This window comes from Lichenostomus cassidix, chromosome 8 (genome assembly GCF_008360975.1).
Source record: "Lichenostomus cassidix isolate B80296 chromosome 8, HeHo_3.0, whole genome shotgun sequence".
Taxonomy (NCBI): domain Eukaryota; kingdom Metazoa; phylum Chordata; class Aves; order Passeriformes; family Meliphagidae; genus Lichenostomus; species Lichenostomus cassidix.
Window position 1 is genome coordinate 21,169,551 of NC_139489.1, and position 18,955 is coordinate 21,188,505.

At 37.0% G+C, this 18,955-nt stretch overlaps 2 long non-coding RNA genes across 6 annotated transcripts in view; one reads left to right on the top strand and one right to left on the bottom strand.

Moving 5' to 3' along the window:
- LOC146434033 (uncharacterized) overlaps positions 1–18,955 on the bottom strand; it is a 203,911-nt gene that overhangs the window by 142,678 nt on the left and 42,278 nt on the right. The gene's annotated exons all lie outside the window — the stretch shown is intronic.
- Positions 1–18,955, top strand: part of LOC146434034 (uncharacterized) — a 58,427-nt gene that overhangs the window by 17,899 nt on the left and 21,573 nt on the right. For 3 of the 5 annotated variants that reach the window (XR_014853801.1, XR_014853803.1, XR_014853804.1), the window contains exon 2: positions 11,752–11,864. This is a non-coding gene — a long non-coding RNA (uncharacterized LOC146434034). The other 2 variants (XR_014853805.1, XR_014853806.1) reach the window with 2 other exon arrangements.

The window sequence follows — 18,955 nt, forward strand, 5'->3', positions numbered from 1 at the left end:
TCATTATATTCATCCTCCTCTCTATTTAAGAATAGAGACTTAGCATAACTAAATTTTGTGGGCTCTGTAATCTCCACATGACTGTGCTGCATTCTTGTGAAATGCTTGGCCTCTTCTTGTGCCACACTACTCAGCATAAGCTGCTTTTCTGTAATTCATAGACCACTTCTGCACAGGACTGTTGCCATTTTTCATTTCCAAAAGCAACTATATGAAGTGATAGAACTCTCAGAAATGGAAAAAATGTGTCCTACTTTTAACAGAAAATGGCATTTCATCTTATAGCCCTGCCAGTGCACTTGCTCGTAAAGTGATGTGATGTGTCATGTAGGTTGAAGTGAATTTCTTTGCCTCAAGGATCAAGTGCCACTTCTCACCAAAAACGTAAGAAGATTTCACTTCATGTTTGACTCCTAATTCACAAGTACTGCAGTCTTTGAATATCGGCTTTTCTGTCAAGCTGGAAGATGGTGGTTCATAAAGTTAAACTTCATGTGGAGTTCTACCATTTTTAAAGAAAACTCCTTCAGAAAACATTTCCAGGGATTAAAAGGGAATTTATAGTCAAAAAGCAGACACACTCACTCCAAAATAGCTGTTTCACGTTTAGCAGTAAATCGACTATTTCAGACAGATCTCTTAATTCTTCCTGATTTTACTGAAATTTAAAGTAGAACAGGACTAGTTTTGAACTCATAGTTTTGTAGGCTGGAAAAAGTGAATTTTCTGCTTCCCTGTGGTCATGAAGTATTTATCAGTTTGCCAGTTAAAAAAAAAAAAAGCAATGAATGGTATACAGGGTATACAGTGATTCATTTCTTTATATTCATATAAATTAGCAATCTAGCATTCAGTGGTCACATGTATTCAACATACTGAGTAATGCCACCATATCTCACCCTCATACAAGCACAACAACATAGCCTCCCACTAAGTCATTTAGTGCTTAATGTCGTGGGCCAGAAGTACCTCAAAGTTGCTTGACATAATTAACAACTCAAGACAGAATTAAATACAAAATCTGTGGGGAAATTTTCAAGCAATCTTATGTGCAACAGTACCAACCTCAATAATTTCTAGTAAAAAGTTTTTAGTCCATTTTGGACAAGTGCAACTACTTATACCAACTTTTCCAATGAAATTCAGCAGAAGTTCCTATCACCCCAGCTTTCATCTTCCATTTTAAAGAGGGCAAGAAAAAACAAAAAAACAAGGCAATATTTGAGAGGGTCTGCAAAGATTTTTATCTGTTTGAGGTGTGGAATGAATAAAAAAAATACAAGTTCAAAACCTCTAAGAATTTTGTGCTACCATCATATTTAGTTTAAGAGAAATTTCTTGCTGTGAATCGTGCTGGACTTGCTTTTGTTGGTTTATAATGCTAGGAGGTTGCCTCAAAAGTAAAAATGCTGGTTTGTGTATTACAGTATCATAAAAACACCCCAAAAACTTGTCCAACAAAAGATAGTTATTTCTTTACAAAGTCCCATTAAATTCGAAATTATTTATGTGATTAAAAGAGAGACACACAAGTCAAGTACATGGCAGCATGCTTGAGATTAGAAGGCAGAGATTGACTAAAATGTCTTCTTTTAATGGGAAGATCATTCTCATCAAGGTTAGACATCTCCAGATTAAAACAAACAATAACCAAAAAAACCACAAAAGCCCCTCCAAGAAACAAAGCCAAACACCAGTAAAACATAAATGCACACTATTTTATATACTTCAAACAATTCTGGTAATTCAGGCTGCTGATTTTTTTCTTTACATGAATTTTTACAGAAAGTTCTCTGCACATTTTAAGGCAGAAGGATCAGTGTAACACTTTTTAAGAAATGAATATGTAATCCCGCATGTTTTAGTGATTAAGAGGAAAAATGGTTTTGCCAGTCAGTCAAAAAGAGTAACAAAAGGAACACAAAGAAGGTCTCAGTTCACTAAGTACTACTTGTCTTTGCAGAGAGAAGTTTTGTCTAGAAGCATTCAAAATGCAGAGCCAAAGCACTCTTCTGCAATGTCAGAACTCAGCATCATGAGGCAAAATGTTTTTGCTGGATAGAGAATTATTCAAAAGTTTTCTTCCTAGTTGCAAAGAATTAAAATGTCCTGTTAAAACCTCTTCAGTGAGCCAGCACCACTAGCCAGGCTGCAGTACCTGCAGCAGCACCGCCCAGGGCATGCCCTGCTCTGCTGCCTTTATCAGTGCAACTTGTGGTGGAGGAACAAACAAAAGGTCAAAATCTTTCAACCTGCCAGAACCACAATAAACACCCCCATAGTGTCCCAACCATGACCTTAATGCAGGTGAAGAGCAGACAAACTCTGAAAGTGAAACAAGATGGAGAAACATTGACAAGTATTACATGTCCTGACTTGAAAGCAAGAAATATTTAAGTGTTAATGTCTATATATGCTAATTTAATTAGTAAAATGAGGTACTGTATACCATACTACTTAAAAAAATCCAAGACTCACTGCATGGACCAAAATATTATTTGACATGTTATATACTTATGAAACAAGTTTGCCATATCTATCCCAATTCCTATAATAACTTTGTTCAGATGAAAAGTACTCTACAGAGCCTGGTAAAAAAAAGTGTAAAAGTTGTTTATCAAAACTCCCATCCTGTACCATAAATTAAGGCTTCTACTACATGTGTGTCAATAACATAGACTAGTAAAAAATAAGAACTTAAAAAAAAAAAAAGAAAGAAAAAGCACTATATATTTACAAAGAAGAATAGTACTTGTTCTTTGTAAAAATGGAAAATTATCTGCTTTCAGGGGAAAAACAGTGGAAGAGGAAAGTATCACTGACTTTTACTCTATATCCCTATATGCTTTATTTTTAAAAGTCAAAAATATATTTAACTGGTCACATTATCCTAATGTATCCTGGGAGAAATAATGCTTCTGGAAAGGTGCAGCCCAAGGTAGTTACAAAAAACTTTATGAGAACATTTAAATAAATAAAAATCCAGTCTCATCCTCTCATATTGCTATCTCCCAGCTTTAAAAAAAAAAAAAGTACAGGTAGCTCTGTTTAAAGGAGTGAGAATGAGGCACATTGATTAGGTGAGTCTGAATTTAAACTGGGACACCAAGAAATAATAGCAGCAGGTGCTCTCTTACTCCTCTGCTGCCAAAAAAAAGATGCAACTCTACTACTTCTTCCTCTGATTCCAGTGATGCATTTGAGTTTCTAATGGTTGAAGAGGGCTTTATAGGAAATTTCCCTTTTCTTTTGTTTTTCAATTACTGTTGTGTGTAAAGCAAAAGTTAACTCCCAGAATCTGCATTTGAAGTATTGGAATTTCTCTCCATTTTTGACTCCAGTGCTGACTGTCATGGTAGCAAGAGCACAGTGAGCACTCTCAGGGCATTGCCCCTCCTTCTGAACCCCTTGTAGGATGTATGACAAAGTCTTGGGAGAGCCAGGAGCCCTCTGCACTGCACAGCATCAGTCAACTCTTTCCGATGAAATAAATGCAGCAGTAACTGTTTGTCCCTTTCAAAGACTTTTTCTAATGTTAGCAGGTATCTCCTGTCCCCCGTTTTACAAAGGAGAAACTGAAAGACCAAACCTCTTTTTTAATTGCATCTCTAAAGTGAACACCTTTGAAAATTAAATGCCTGAACTTACATTTCCTATTGGCAATCCATGGGTTTTATTACCTGATGGCAGTTCAGAACAGTTTTTCTATTTCACTTCTATTCTACTCCCTGACAGCCTGGAGAGCTTTTGCACACAGTAGGGCAAACTTTCCAAGAGGCAGCCAATAGCAGTCATGCTAAAAGGGACTTTGAGGCAAATTCTTTAAGTCTTAATCTATCTGCTTGCTTCTACTTTAACACCTTCACAGTAATTTACAGTATTTTCACCCATACAAGAATTATTTAATTTAAAAGGAGGATGAAGAGGAACATCTTGTTTCAATTGTATGCCAAAGTAAGTTTATTGCATAAAAGAAACAAGCAGAGCTTCCCAGCTTCTGTGAATTAAAGGGATTTTCAAAAGACTTCCTACACTAAACATGAAGCACCATAAAAATAGATTCATAGAATAGTTAAATAATAGTCTGGAATGTAATTAGAAACTTCAAATATTTGAAGTTGATGCAAATTAATTTTCCTTTACTTTCTTTCAGTTAAATTTCTTATAAGGAGCCTAATACTGAATCAGAAATAAATCTTTTCCCTTAAGTTAGAAAATATTTTTAAATGGTGGAAAAAGGGTTAACCAGATCCAATCAGAAGCACACACGCAAAGAAAAGGACACTAAAAGTAATTAAAAATCGTAGAGGAAAAAAAGAAATATTGTGTTAAAAGGTGAGGTATAATCAGGGTACCTACAGTTACTTTGAACCTTGTGACTTTAAGGGAGTAGGGTTTAGATAAGACCCTATTAAAAACAGTCTTCATTCTTCTGGAAAAAGGCACAAGATGATACTTACAATACCACATAAAATAAACAGGAAATCTAGATAATATCCTGGAAAATGCTAGTTATCAAGACTTTCACTTGGAAACTATGTACTATAAGATTAAAGACAGAAAATTTTTGCCACCAGTACCTAGTCCTGTTAGGGCTGTAGCTTTTCATATCAACACCTTTTAGATTAAGCTGAGGTTATATCAGGAACCTCACTTTACATTAGTGTTATATTTACTATAGCCATTAATCTCTCTGAAATATGCATTTAAACAATCTACATGTATCAGTGCACACAGCACTGGTAATATATAATCTGATAATTCAAAGAACTAAAACTGTCCCCTGATGGATCACCTTCCTTCCTAAAAGAAGCACTGTAAACATGGAAATTTCCACCTTTTATGCAAAACACACATCAAAAGCTGAATACAAAGATTAGGCTCAATATAAGAATACTTTCTGTGGGGGAAATCGAAAATGTGAAATTGAAAATACTGGAGTTTGGTATTAAAGAGACTTGTATATTGTTTTCTTTTTATTTACAAAAATTTCTAACCTTATATGCTGCACATAATAGATCTAGACACATGATTTGCAAAGATCCAGAACGAAAAAATGATGTGTTGTTTTTTTTGGGGTTTTTTTTTTATGTTTTGCTGTGTAGAGTAACTTTTCTGTGGCAAAGAAAATGCCCTATTTCCACAATAAACTTCATCAGGAACTCACAAGTTGTTACAGTTCTGAACTGGGAAAAAACCTTGACATAATACCTTATAGTTACCCTGAAAGTGCACCTTCAACAGTTGTCTCTGACTTTTTCCTGTTACAATAGGCATTTGAAGTGACATCTGAGCTATTTATTTTCAGTAAGAAACGAAGCACTTGTGTCAAGTAGCACCACATTCCACAGGCTGTCTCATTTAAAAGCTGTAAGTCTAGCTAGATACTGGCATGCATGATTCAAGGTGACAGAATTCAGTACTTAGCAGGGGAGGGAAAGGCATTTAGAAGATAACAGAAGTCCACTTATGAACTGCAAAAAAATATAAACTCATTGAGGGAGATGGGAGAAGCCTATGCTTAAGTTCAGATACATGTGCTCAAATATCTCACTTAATCAGTCAACAATAAAATATCTGCCAGTAAGCATTTTAACCTGACAAGGTATTGTAAATAGCAGAGTCCTCCTTTGGGATATAGTCTGTTGCTTTCACCGGATAAGCTACAGTCAGAGGAAAAAGTTATGGAGTACAATGTTGGGGTATGTTTGAATTTACGGAGTTTCTTCTGAAATGCCTTATGGTGGACTGTTTAGTATTCATCACCATGCTTCTGTGGAGCAACGGCTGTTAATCTTCTAAAATATACAGAAAAGGAAAAAACATTAGCTCTACAAACAAGCTTATTTTGTCCTATCTTGTCATTTTTAGTAGAAAGCCCAACAGCTCACCTAAGGGGGGAAAAATTTAGTAGTTAACTGTAAATTAAATAGCTCAAGCAGGAATTTACTGTCCAGTGTACCTAAGAATCAGTGAAACAAATCCCCTTTTCTTTTTTCAAGGTCAGCACCAAGATGACAAACAGTCTGTATTACACAGTTGTATCATATAGTCAACATGCCAGACGATGAACCCATAATTCAACAAGCTCAGACTTAAGGTCCAGCACAAACACAGAGTTAAATGTGCTTCCCAGTACTTCTGAATATTGCAGACATTGCTGCTCCCTAGGGAAACAACCAATCCCCCAGCCACACAGACAGAAACCTCCTCCCTTTCCTGCCCCTCCAACCCCTCCCTCCAGTGTAACCCGAAGAACCAGAGAAATTAGAAGCATGGCAGGAAAGGCCAAGATGGAATTTTTGTCTGCTCAATGTGGAGTCACTGAAATGAACTTAACAGTTCAGTGAGATAAACAGCACTGCTCTGGTTTTACATTGGTACAGAAGAGATGAAGGTCTAACTCCCCTTTTGTTGTTTAACTGATTTTAATGAGAGGAACTGGGGAGGGAAGGGTTTCCAACTACTTTCTGAAAAGGCATCTTTGAAGGGAAAAATGCAGTCTTCAAAAAGGAAGAAAATTGAAAGTTTTCCTCAAGTTCCCTTTCATTTCTTATCTTCCTAAAATACATATATACAGTTTGTTCCAGGAAATGTCTGAAATGCCTTCTGGTAGCTTTTAAGTAAACATGAAAATCTCCTTTTGAGTTCAAAGAATTTCAAATAATGACAGGGGAAGAGTTCTTGGACTGTAACACAGATGTAAACAAAGGTCACGAATCACTCTCAATAATTAAAATGCATTATCATTACTTTTGGACTTTTAGTGTGCTATCGCATAACTGAAGTAGATATGAGCAAAGCTCTAATGTGCCTCCATAGCAATCTTTTCCTGTACACTAAAACCAACAGACCTCACTTACATTTCTCAGCTAGGAGCTAATGTTTCTGGGTACATGTTACTGTTGCAGTTTCATTTGTCAGTAAAACCTTATTTACTTGCTTCCTGTTATTAATTATGGGAAACAGGATCTCTTCAAACTGTAGGAGAGGCTCTTTTAACTCCTGTCTAGACTTTTCAAGACAAAATATTGATGAGCCCTTTAATGTTTGTGCAGAGACACAATCTGAGCAAAAAAAACCCCATCGTTACCTCAAACAGCTTAAGACTCCTTATCACACATTCAGAAAAAAAAAAAAAAATCCTTTAAATCACTCGGGCTCACATCCTTATTGTTAGTCACTGAAGTAAGGTTTCCTTTCATAGTTGGATACTTTCTTCATCTGTCACACTGATTAATTAACAGCTCACAGTATGAGCCCTGAGCTTAAATAGCCTACTGAAACGAGGAGGAGAGATCAACGTTAATATTCCATAAAAAGCTGAAGAGGAAAAATGCTTTCCTTAGTATGAAGGAATCTACCTTCTAATAATAAAAAAAATTAACTAATTTCTGTTTGGTTACATTACACTAGGAGATGAAAGCGCCCAGCTCGCAAAGGGAGATTGCAATGGAGGATTAGGACAAAAGTTAGAGAAGACTTAAACACTTTAAATTCAGCTGTTGGTTGCAAACAATCAGTTTTGAATGCTAGTGAAATTATTTTCATCATCATTAAGAAAAGCCAGTTTACCAACACACAATGAGCAAATCCATAAAACTGCAATACTGTTGCCTGTAAAGATATATGGGGAAAAGGCATGTGAATACCTGAAATGAAGAGTTGCTAAAATCTTAAAACCAAAGCTGGTTTTCGCAAAAAAAATTGTTGTTTCTCTCACACACACCTTTTTCCCAAACTGTTACAGTCCAGCAATTAATTTCAAGAGTTTGACTTTCAACAACTGCAAGTTCTCCCCCTTTTTTAGCCCCTCCGGTACTGCTGAGTGGGCAAAAATTACAGATGCAAGGAAAGCTGACAAATGAGTGCAAAGCCCCTCCTCTCCAGTGCCTCGACAGTCAGAGCCCCTGCCAAAACATGCCTGAAAGCTAGTGAGGAGACAAAGACACAAAGATTCCATTTTTTTCAGGGAAAATAGATTTCATGTAGAAACGACTAGGGAGAAGAATAGCACACTGGCACATGTGTAATTTCAAAAGCAGAGCAGGAACTAATGTTTCAAGAAAAAGTGAAATCAAATTTATTTATTCAGTAAGCTCAACAAATGCTATTTAACACACAGCTCTTTTTTAAACTGCAAAGTGCTACAGGGATAGCAGAGGGAAAGCTCCCGTAAAGTCAGAAAAACATTTTCAGTAATGGAGAACCTTCAGTTTAACATGATCCAAGCTAAGAGTTCACGGCTGTTCCTCTAAATCATCTCCTGATAATGCCGTAATGCACATGCGACCAAAACAAAGTAAATCCAGCTTTTTAGCTCAAATCTGTTTGAATGTGTTTGCTACCAAAAGATGCTTCCCCCAGGGTGTCATTAATAAAGTTGCAATGAGTTTAAAAGCCTGGCACCTAGACACATCCAAGTTTTCGAGCTTTTCATAACAAGTTTACTACTTTTGGCTTGTTGAGCTGTCGTGACTGGCATTCCTCACTGAGCTGAAGCAGGTCTGCCTGTGAGCAGGGAGTGCAGCAGCGAGGTGAATGCAGGCAAGAGAAGCAGGAGGAAGAGCAAGGGCATGATTTCACCTTGAAACTAGTCTGAAAGTTGGGGAAAAGTCCAACTGATGGGAGGAAGATTTGGGACAATTCAAGATTCTTACTAATTTACAAATAAAAGATATTCACAACAGCATATAAGATTAGAAACTATTGTTTTAAGCGTGATCCAAGTCCTTTAGGAGCAGGAAGCTCCTAAAGAAGCTACTGCTCCTTAGCTTCTTCCTAAAGAAGCTACTGCTAAAAATAACATAAGCTCACACCAGATTGGCAATTTAGGAAGTAGAGGTGTAAAATGGAGTTTTAGTCTTCAGAAAGATTTTCAAAATGCTCTCAGCTCTGATAATTAGTGTTCATCAACATGTGGCATTCTTACAAACTCTCTGCTTGTAATATACCGTTTCTTTGTCTTATGGGAAGCTGTTTCTACAGAGGCACTCAGATTCAGCCAAAGTCTTCCAGTCTTTCAGCAGAATACTAATGCAGTATAAGCAGAACACAGAAAACTTTACATATAAAAACACTAAAAATGTGCTTAATGCCCTGAATTGACAGGTTTGAGATTAAGGATAGAATACAACTGCTGATATCTAAGAGGCCCAAGGGCCCTGTGCCTCACAGAGCACCATGGGGAGTGAGCCCAGCTCTCTGGGATCACCCTCTCCCCACCCTCATTCCCCCCTTCCTTCAGCCTGTGAGGATGTGGCACAGCTCTTGTTCTGAACCCAGGTGCCACCTCACAGCCCTCGCTCTTCCCTTCCCTCTGCTCCTGAGCACTGCTCTGCCAATAGACTTAAGGACTGGTAATCTTTGACTAGCTACTGAAACCACTTCAGGTTAGCAATACTGATTGTTTCACAGGGATTGGGATCGTCCAAAACAATTTATTAAAACATAAAAAACCCAAACCTAACCCTATTCTCTGTGTTACACCTGAGATGAAGTACCAGGAACATCAGCAAAAAACTTGAACATTACACATATAGTTACAAATCCATATTTATTTTTCATTAAATTTCCTCACATTCCTTTGGCTGACCCTACTATCCTCCCTCCTGCTAAGTCTTGACATATTCTAATCCTTCATAGCCAATCAGTAGCTAAATGGGTTTGGGGATTTTTCTAAGCATTTTTTCATCCAACCATCACTTTGCCCCTCCTAAATACTACCCTCTTCATGCATAGCTGTGTCCATTTGGCCTCCATTCTCAACCAGACCAAACTACCATTACGTTTTCATTTTGTTAGTACAAAGAAAAGTTAGATGTTGTCTCACTGCGGAGGTGAAAAAAGTCTGCATCTCCCCATCTGATACAGTTACTGCTACATTTCCCTCACTTCAAATTCTCATAAACTGAATCCCAAACTCTTCCTCTATCCCACCCACAGAAAAGTAGAACAGCTGCACTTGTACACATAGCTCAAGCGTGATATAATTGCCTGATCTCCAGGAATATTCCAAGAGAAAAGGAGACTTAGTCTGTGGTCAAATTCTAGAACTGCTAATAGCAGAGCTATATTTAAATTAATAAATAAATGGGCTACAATTAATGACTTAGGTAAGAAAAACAGAGCAGAGGATGAAATAAGGTTTATGAATAGTTACAAACATGCTTTATCTCATACAGCTAGTAGACTCATTCTTCAGAGTATCATTACAAAGTAATCTTTACAGAGAGAATTCAAGTTACATCAGATTATAGAAAGATAGAGGCAGTGAAAAATATTATCCCTTGATTTCACATATGTTCCATCACTCACCTAACACTATTCCTGTCTGAATACCTTTAAAGATTACTTGAAAAATAAAATTTTAGCATTACTTCAACTTATAAAAGCTATTGAAAGTCAAAATGAAATCTTGCATCTTTGTCTAATGTCTGTCATTGCAATTGAGCTCATTTTAATGACCGCATGTCCAGGCAGTGTGTGGCACAGGGCTTGAAAAGGAAGGAGACTTATGTTTTACTTGGCACTGGTACAGCATAGGTCTTTAGCATAAAATTTATTAGCATTAATGGGCATTTGTGCAATTAAAGCACTGTGCTTTAATTCCCTGAGGGGTGATGGGGTTTTTTTCATGTCCTATAAAATAGACAAATAAAAAATGTGAGATTTTTCAAAGCTATTTGAAGAATTCAAAGTTACATGTTCCTCCATTAATCATAATAGAGAAGGCATAGCTGAACAAGATGGATCCGAAATTCTCAAAATGTCTTCCATGAAACCGCATGAGAGTTAATACTAGACACCAGGGGTTTTGAGAATATGCTATATAATTAAACTATTATGCAAGGCCACAAGTTCAAGAAGTAACCATTAGACCCCTGAATTGTATAGATTTGGGGAAAAAATTTTTAGATGTCATATACCATATTTACTTGGTATTAAACTTGTTTAAAGGAGTACAATTTAATAAAGTGGCTTTGTGAAGCAACTCAAATATTTGTTACTTGAGCCCTGGCATTTTCTTTCCTGAATGCCAAGAATTTAGAAGGCTTTGAGAATCCCATCACCTAACCCACTGCACTTCAAGGACGGGGGGAGACATTTATGTAATTCCTCATACGCTTTAGAATAATATTCAGAGCCACTGAAAACCTGCAGGAGTGGTGCAGGTTTTATCAGGATTGGTGCATGTCACCAATAAAGATCAGACTATTACCTAGACCTGCATTTCAGTAGTTAAGCAGGATTAATTTTCTGTAAGAGAAAATTAATTCAAAATTACACTATGGAAAAAGCCAACACACACACAGGTCTAGCCTTGGATTTTTTAGAAGCCAATCTTCCCAACACTTATGTGTAGCACTGAAAAATAATTCTGGAGCTCATGTTCTTCCAATTTTTTATTGTTTATATGTCTGAATGATCTCACATGAACAGCATGGAAAAATATCACTGATACAATTATTTATGATGTTTAAACTATCTAAAATATAAGGCTTATTGATAATATTGTGCCACAGCTTAATATTCTAAATATTCAAATTCCATTTAGAGCCATCTTAAGGCAAAACCTATTTTACCTGAAAATCTGAAGAAAAAGTTAGTACAGATTATGTACAAAACCACTAAGGCCTTTATATTGACACTAGTGATTTTTCCTTGGGGAATGTCAAGATCAGTTATTGGCTGATCTATTGGACATAGCCTAAACTATCAAACAAAATCCTTTATTTCTTTGTCTTCTAGACAAATCTCTACAGAGATGGAGCCCAGCAATGAAGGGAGCTGAGGGCAATTTGACCAACATCATCGGTGTCGGTTCCCCAGAAGTCGATGAAACACGTAATCGGGTCTCCAAGGTACATCCCAGAGATTAGTTGCTGTGCCATACAATTAGTAAATGATTAAAACAAGATGTTTTCTTCGATTACATTAAGATACCGGCAGCAGCGAGAGCTATTACCTTCCATCGAAGAGTCTACTTTCCTAAATTACGTTGTTTATTAGCACATCATTAACAATGTGCCACCTCAGCCAAATGATCAGTGGTCTCAGGTACAAAGTAAAGATCATTACAGAACTCGACCACCTGCCTCATTTGAGCAAATCAAGTAAGTACATCTGAGTCACAGACTGCAAAAAATATTTGAATGCTAGTTTTCATCTCCAGCTTTGTACCTTTTGTGCCGAACCCATAAGCCACCTTCTGAGGAATCAACAAAACCATGTAGAGACAGAATTAAACACACAAGTTTTTGAAACTAAAACATTTTTCTCTTCAAAAGAGCAGGACCCCAGGTAAATGATGCCTTTTAATACAGCACATGAAAATTTCAATTATGGAAATCATTATTCTAGGCACTATGTGCCATTTTATATTCCCAGCAGGATGTTTTTCATCTCATCAAGAGTTTCCAAGGCTGTTTAGTGCTCCTGTATATGCAAAACACATTTAAGGGCCCCCAAGAAGATCTGTTAATTAAAAAGCCTAGTCAAGTGGCCAGACAGACTGGAACTTGAGGATTATAGGTAAGAGGGATGAAATGAAGGCTTGGAAATTATAATTTCTGTTTCTGTGGTAGCAGCAGAAGCAGCTGTTATAAACTGGGCAAATTAAAGATGTGGTTGCCTAAGCCAGAAGTCTGGAAACATTGCAAAAACATAACAGCAAGTCATCTGCACCCCACTTTTAAAAAGCCAAAAGTGCTGACCATTTCTTTTTTACTCTGTCTTCCTGTTATTCAGATCTGTCACAAATATCCTCCAGCTGGTACCCTTCCAGCCCTTGTTCACCAGTTCTAGTTTTCCAACCCCCATTTTAGGGAGTTAGTAGTAACTCTTGGGACTGTGGACAAGTGCTCCATAGTGGGAGTAGTCAGCAAACAAGAAAGGACATGTTTAAAAGAAGAGCAGGTGAAATAACAGAGTTGAAGGTTTGTTTTTTTTTTTTTTTGCATATGAGAGTTGTTAATGTAAAAACAGCCTTCCCATACTGAACGATATTTATCATTCCTTGAGAGCTGTTTCATCTGCCCAGTACAATCAACATCTGGGTACAGGAAGGTCCCCAGTTATAAAAGACAGATTGCCACCACCACACTTTCCAGATACATTTATTAAGTGTCTTGTGATTGACTATTTTTGGCGGGGGGGGAACCCAACCAACCCTTTTTCATTCTACATTTTTAGTGTGCTTTCACAAATATTTTTAAAAATGTTAAAAATAGTCGTGCCATGAGCTAATGAGGTTATACATACTTTTGCCATATCAGAAAGGGGTGAAGGATCGATGAGGTACTGCATAAATAATTTACTTTAAAGACCCCAAAAACATCCCAGAACAACTCTGTCTTTTCTCAACAGCAGGTATGGATTTCCTTTAAGAAGCAGAATAAACATTAGTTGCTTTGCTTAGACAGCTTTTAGGTCAGCGTTGCCAAGCTAGAATCTGTCTCAATTTATATTAACATAAACCTGTGGTCTATTTTTGATCTTATTTACATCATGAATGAATGAATACCTCCCAGTCTATTTTCCTCTATGTTTATTTGTATTCAAGACAAACTCATCATTTCAGATCTGTGGTAGATGCATTTTTAAGTGTTGCCATTTCAGTACTACACTGAGGATGCTGTTAATAGTGTTGCTGCATTGAAACATTGCATCTGATTTGAGGCACACTCAAGCTTTTTGCAAACAATTGTTCATTAAAGGCATTTGAAAACTGTTTATGAGATTCATACCATAAATCTTTAACAGACACAAAATTGATACAGGCACATTGAGTACTCCATTTTTTATCAGAAATTAGTTTTTGGTGGCATGGAGCCTTTGTCTGATGCCTTTACCTGAAACAAATCAATTGCCATTTTGCATTTTCATACAAGTCTAAGAGAATGAGAGAACAGAAAAACAATTCTAAAGGTTAAACCCCATATTCAGTACAGTCTCTCCCCCGCCCCTCTGTTATAGCAGGTATTTGAGGAGGTTCTTTACATCTCCTCCCACTCAGTTTCTCTGCTCCATAAGCAGAAAGCAGCTGCTGGTTCTTTCAAGTCTAGCGGTTAGTTGACATTTACCAATAGTTTATGGTTTTCATTCTGCCTTAGCAAGGAAAAGAGCTAGAATATCAGTTTTAAAGAGTGACTATTAAATCTTTATATTTCTAATTTCCCCCCACCCCAAACTGGAGGGGCCTGTAGCCAAGGTTTTTGGTGGGACTTAAGGAATGGACAAAGACAATGCTGTGAACCAGCACAGAGAACAGGACCAACGGGTCCTGACTTTTCTGTTAAATTCTTTCCCATGGAAAACACCTCATTGCAACTCTTGACCAGCAGGGCTGCTTTAATTGTTTCCCTTTCAATCCCACTGTGTAAAAAACTGCTGTGTATAATGTTGATTTGACAAACTCGGCAGCATTATTTAGAAACTGCCATAAAAAGAAAGAAAAGTTTTACGTATATATCTATTTGATAGTATAGATGGGAAGACTAAGAAAGGTCTAGTATACATCACAGCAAACACTATTTTCCAGAGCAAGGAGAAAAAAACCCAGCTGAAACATGTACAAGGAATTATATTAAGTCCTGCAAACACTGCATAGCACACTCATGTGAAAGGTTTGCCCTACAGTTTAACTCCCCATGCCAGGCTCATGCAGAGACAGGCTAAAATACCGTCCTGATATATTACTTCACTCCCAGGTAAACACACTGATACAAGTCTGTTCAAGGTTTGTCTTTCTAAAATTTATCTTGAAAAGAATTAAAATTATGAATTTTTAAATACATGAAATCATGATATCAAAATACAGATGAAAAATAGTAGTGTTATGGCCACTATTTCAACAGTAGAAAACGCTTTCTAAAGCTATTTTCAGATTAGCAGGTATTTTGAAATAATAATAAACAAAATGTAGTCAGAGATAGCTCTCTTTTAGGGCAAGATTATACACAAGGGAATCAGGAAAACAGAGGTGATCTGATAAGCAAAATTTCCTCCAAATCAAGAGGTTAAAAGAAGCCATACTTGTTAACAGCCTGTTAAAACCCCCAGGAAACCTAAGCTCAGAAGTCAGTCAGCTAGTAATACTGTGTGTATGTCATGGACTTTTTCAGAGCAGAAATCAAGAGTACAAAAGACTTTTATCTGATAATATTTACTATCAAAGAGTTTTTTAAAAAGTAACATTAACAGGATTGCTGTAGATGCAAAAAGGAACTTGGAACATGCAATTCCTGGATGACTCCAAGTTTCACTTAATGTGTTTAAAGCCACAAAAGTAAACCATCGCAGACAGCTCAGCACACAGACAAGGCAAAAAAATGCCATACTGTTTTTTCCAGGTCGAGGTCAGTACACTTGAAGACATCTAAAACTGAACATGGTTTCTTCTTCCTAAATCAAGGCTTCCATGACTGAACATCATAGAGGCAGTTATAAAAGTCATACAGGCTCACAACATCTGCACGAACTCAGTAGTGCAGCAGTTTGCTGCACATGTGTTAAACAGGCAGCACTAAAACCTATAAAAAGAGCTCAAAGCAAAATGAAAAAGTACTTGAAGAATTTCACGTCGATAACAGGAATAAAACATGAAGACAACCTTTTCTGCAGGTCAGCAAGCTAAAAGCAGTAAGAGAAAAAGCAGTTTGCAGCAATCCACACACAATAGGTCCTGAGCATTACTTCCTTTTATCATATGTTGCACTTACAAGGCACTAGATTTTTCTAAACAGCATCCAAAGCATACTTTCAAGTCCATCCAACAAACATCTGAATGACACAGCAGACTGAAATATTTCAAAGAGATCAAATACACACCAATGGCTACTTCTTGTTCCCTTGAATTAAAAGTAAAGAGCAGCTTATCCAGAAAGCAGAATCTAATTTAAAATTATCTTTTCTAAAGAATAAAGGAAAAAAGCACCAATCTTTAAGCAAGGTGGAAACTCAGCTGGAGATGGACAGCAGTGTCTGTTTCTTTTTGCAAAGTAACGTATCAGAAGTACATTCAAACTCACATTTAAGTGGTAAACATTAAAACCATGAAGTACTAAAAATGAAAATCATGGGAGCATTATCCAAGCACAGCCTTTCTTCCCCCACTGATGGGAGCTTTAGGGAAAATCAGATATACCTGCATTCAAGTACATTAAAAAAAAGATCTTACCACACATGCTAGACTTTATAAAAGTCACTTGACTGATTTCAATTAGCATTTGCACTTCAAAAGAGATGATGCAATAGTCAAAGTAGCTAAGGTTTTTCATGGTTTTTTATGAATGGAAAACAGACTTGGACACATCAGATTGATTATTTCATATTCTTCCATAGACAGCCACTTTGGATTTATGAACAGGACTTTTTTTCTCAAACTTGTTTACTTCTGATTGGTTTTGTCTTTTCTAAAGAAGCCTTCACATTGCCAACATTAGCTCTAGTTTTCACTATGCATAAATAAAGTAAAATAAGTGCACATATAAGTGCACAGACAGCAAGCTCTTCCTTTACAATACTCAGTGGAATAAACACAGAAATGTTCCATTGCTCCGAAGCCCTTCAGCCACAGCATCTTCCTTTACATACACATACAGTTGCTTCAATTTCATCACTCAAACGATACCATTATTATATTTTTTCTTTACTAGACAACATGAACAATGGATCTATTTGTTACTGCCACGGCTGATCAGTTAATAATATTCCTTTCTCAGAGAGATAAAAATATTTTTGAATTTTTTTATTATTAGACTGAAGAGAAGTATGTCTAAGGTTTTTTTAATTTTCTTTTTGGAAAAGGAGCTTATCATAAATAAAAGATGAGAAGAAAAACTAGGCAGCATGATCACTTTGCAGATAGATAGCCTGATCATTAAGACTCACACAAAGTATCAGAAACCCAGGTTTCCAGGCCCTTCTCCAACAACAGAGCTCTGACATTCCGGAGGCACACCAGAAACACCAAGCCATCAAGCCTTCTAGGGCAGCAAGGGGCTTTTTTTTCTTCTCCTCACACAAAAGGCCCTTCCCAGAAAAACTTCCACTGAAAAATATATTTCTTTAAAACCTCCTGCATTTTCCCCACAGATGGGAAAAAAAAGGTTAAGTTTTCAACCAGATGTAGTTACAGTTTTTCATAGAACTGCAATTGCAGGGAAAAACAAACAAAATGAGAAAAAACCTACTCCTTCTATAAAGTTCTAGTAATACCTTTAATCATATTACAAGCTTAATGCATTACATTAATTTTTTTAATTAACACAGTTGGACTTTTAGATCAAACAGAGAAGAGAAAAAAGAATTTTGATCCAACAAAAGCATGTTATAAAAACAATGCTCTTCAAAACAGGTCAAGTACTTTCTTGTGCTTGAAGACTAACAAAGGGGGTTTTCCTTAAGGCAGTCATTAGGTGTTGCCTTTATTTTTTTTACTGGTAAGATATAATTTCTACCCCTCTACTAAGTACACTCTAATCTGTATTCCTGTGAATAGCAATTTTCGCAGGACACTTTTTTTGCTATTAGTTGTGATAGGATTGCTTTCTCTCAAGTTTGCATTTTGCAGACCACAAGCCTCAGATCACTGTGGAAGAAACACACTGGGCCACCCATCCTGTTGATATGACACAAAGTACAGCCCAGTTTTGTATTCTTTCCACTCTGAAGGAGTCTCACATCAGGTAGTGGAAGCTAACTTACTTCTTTGCTGTTGAATGACTACCTTTTCCCCCCCAGCCTTCCCCTCTTAGGCACAGTTTACATTTTAATATTCTGGAGAATCTTTAAATTGCTGCTGCCCAAGGACCACAGTAAGATATGGCTGTCCCACTGCAGTCTGGGGGAAGAAGGGAGCTGCTCATGGAGACCCCCACATCTTCCCCTTCTCACAGAGCCAAGAAAAGTCCATTAGAACTAACAGGGCATGCAGAAAGCAGGAGAGGGCTAACTGGGTTTAAAAGCTATGTAGTTGCAGCTTCATTTAGGAAATGCCTCAAGGCTTGCTCAAGAGTTTAGTAAAAAACCTAGACCACAGAGCAAAGTGAATGTTCAACTCCACATGCCCAGAAGGGAGAGAAGATCCTTTTCTCCATACTCCTAAGCCCATGTTAGCCCCTCCAATCTTTCTCCCACAAAGTAGGATTCCAGGAATCATCTCCATTTTTCTTATCCTGAAGGCAGAACTGTGTACTGTTAACAGTTTTTATAATCTTGATTACAAATTTCTATTACAATAAAACCTCAGTATCATCACCTGAAATCAAGAATCTCTCTTACTACATCTTGTTAAAAAAAAAAAAAGGCCATTTTAACCTTAAGCCAATTAGGCAAATAGAAATGGCCACAGAGAGTTTCGGAACAAGAAAAAAAAAATCCCATTTGATCTTTTCTGCCACAAGTGGCAATTATAGTTGGTACCTGAGAAGCTTTTGCCCTGATCACTAAGGCATTTAAAATAATTTAAATTATCTGTAATGATGATTTAAAATGGGCCAACCCACAACCTGATTATCCACACCATTTAATGGAGCAATTAAGTATGGAAGGAACTCAGGATCAGCCCCCAACTCAGTCACGAATACATTCAAGAAATTTGAGCAGATGCACATTCGACCATAGCAAGACATATTCTGAAATAATACCCAAAATATGGGAACAACCACAACTAAAGCTGTTCTCACATGCTTTGTTTTTACTGACTCCAAGCTTTAGTAATCTTTTAGTGTCCTGTAAAAACAGCCCCATGAAACAGCAGGAGAAACACCTAGAAACACTTAGATAGGTTTATACACAAACTGCAACCATGACTAGACCAAGAAGTAGCATGATGAAGGTGGAGGGTCTAGAGCCCAAGTCCATCCAGGAACAACTGAGGGAACTGGGGCTATTAAGTCTGGAGGTTCAGGGGAGAATTTATTACTCTGTACAGCTACCTCACAGAAATCTG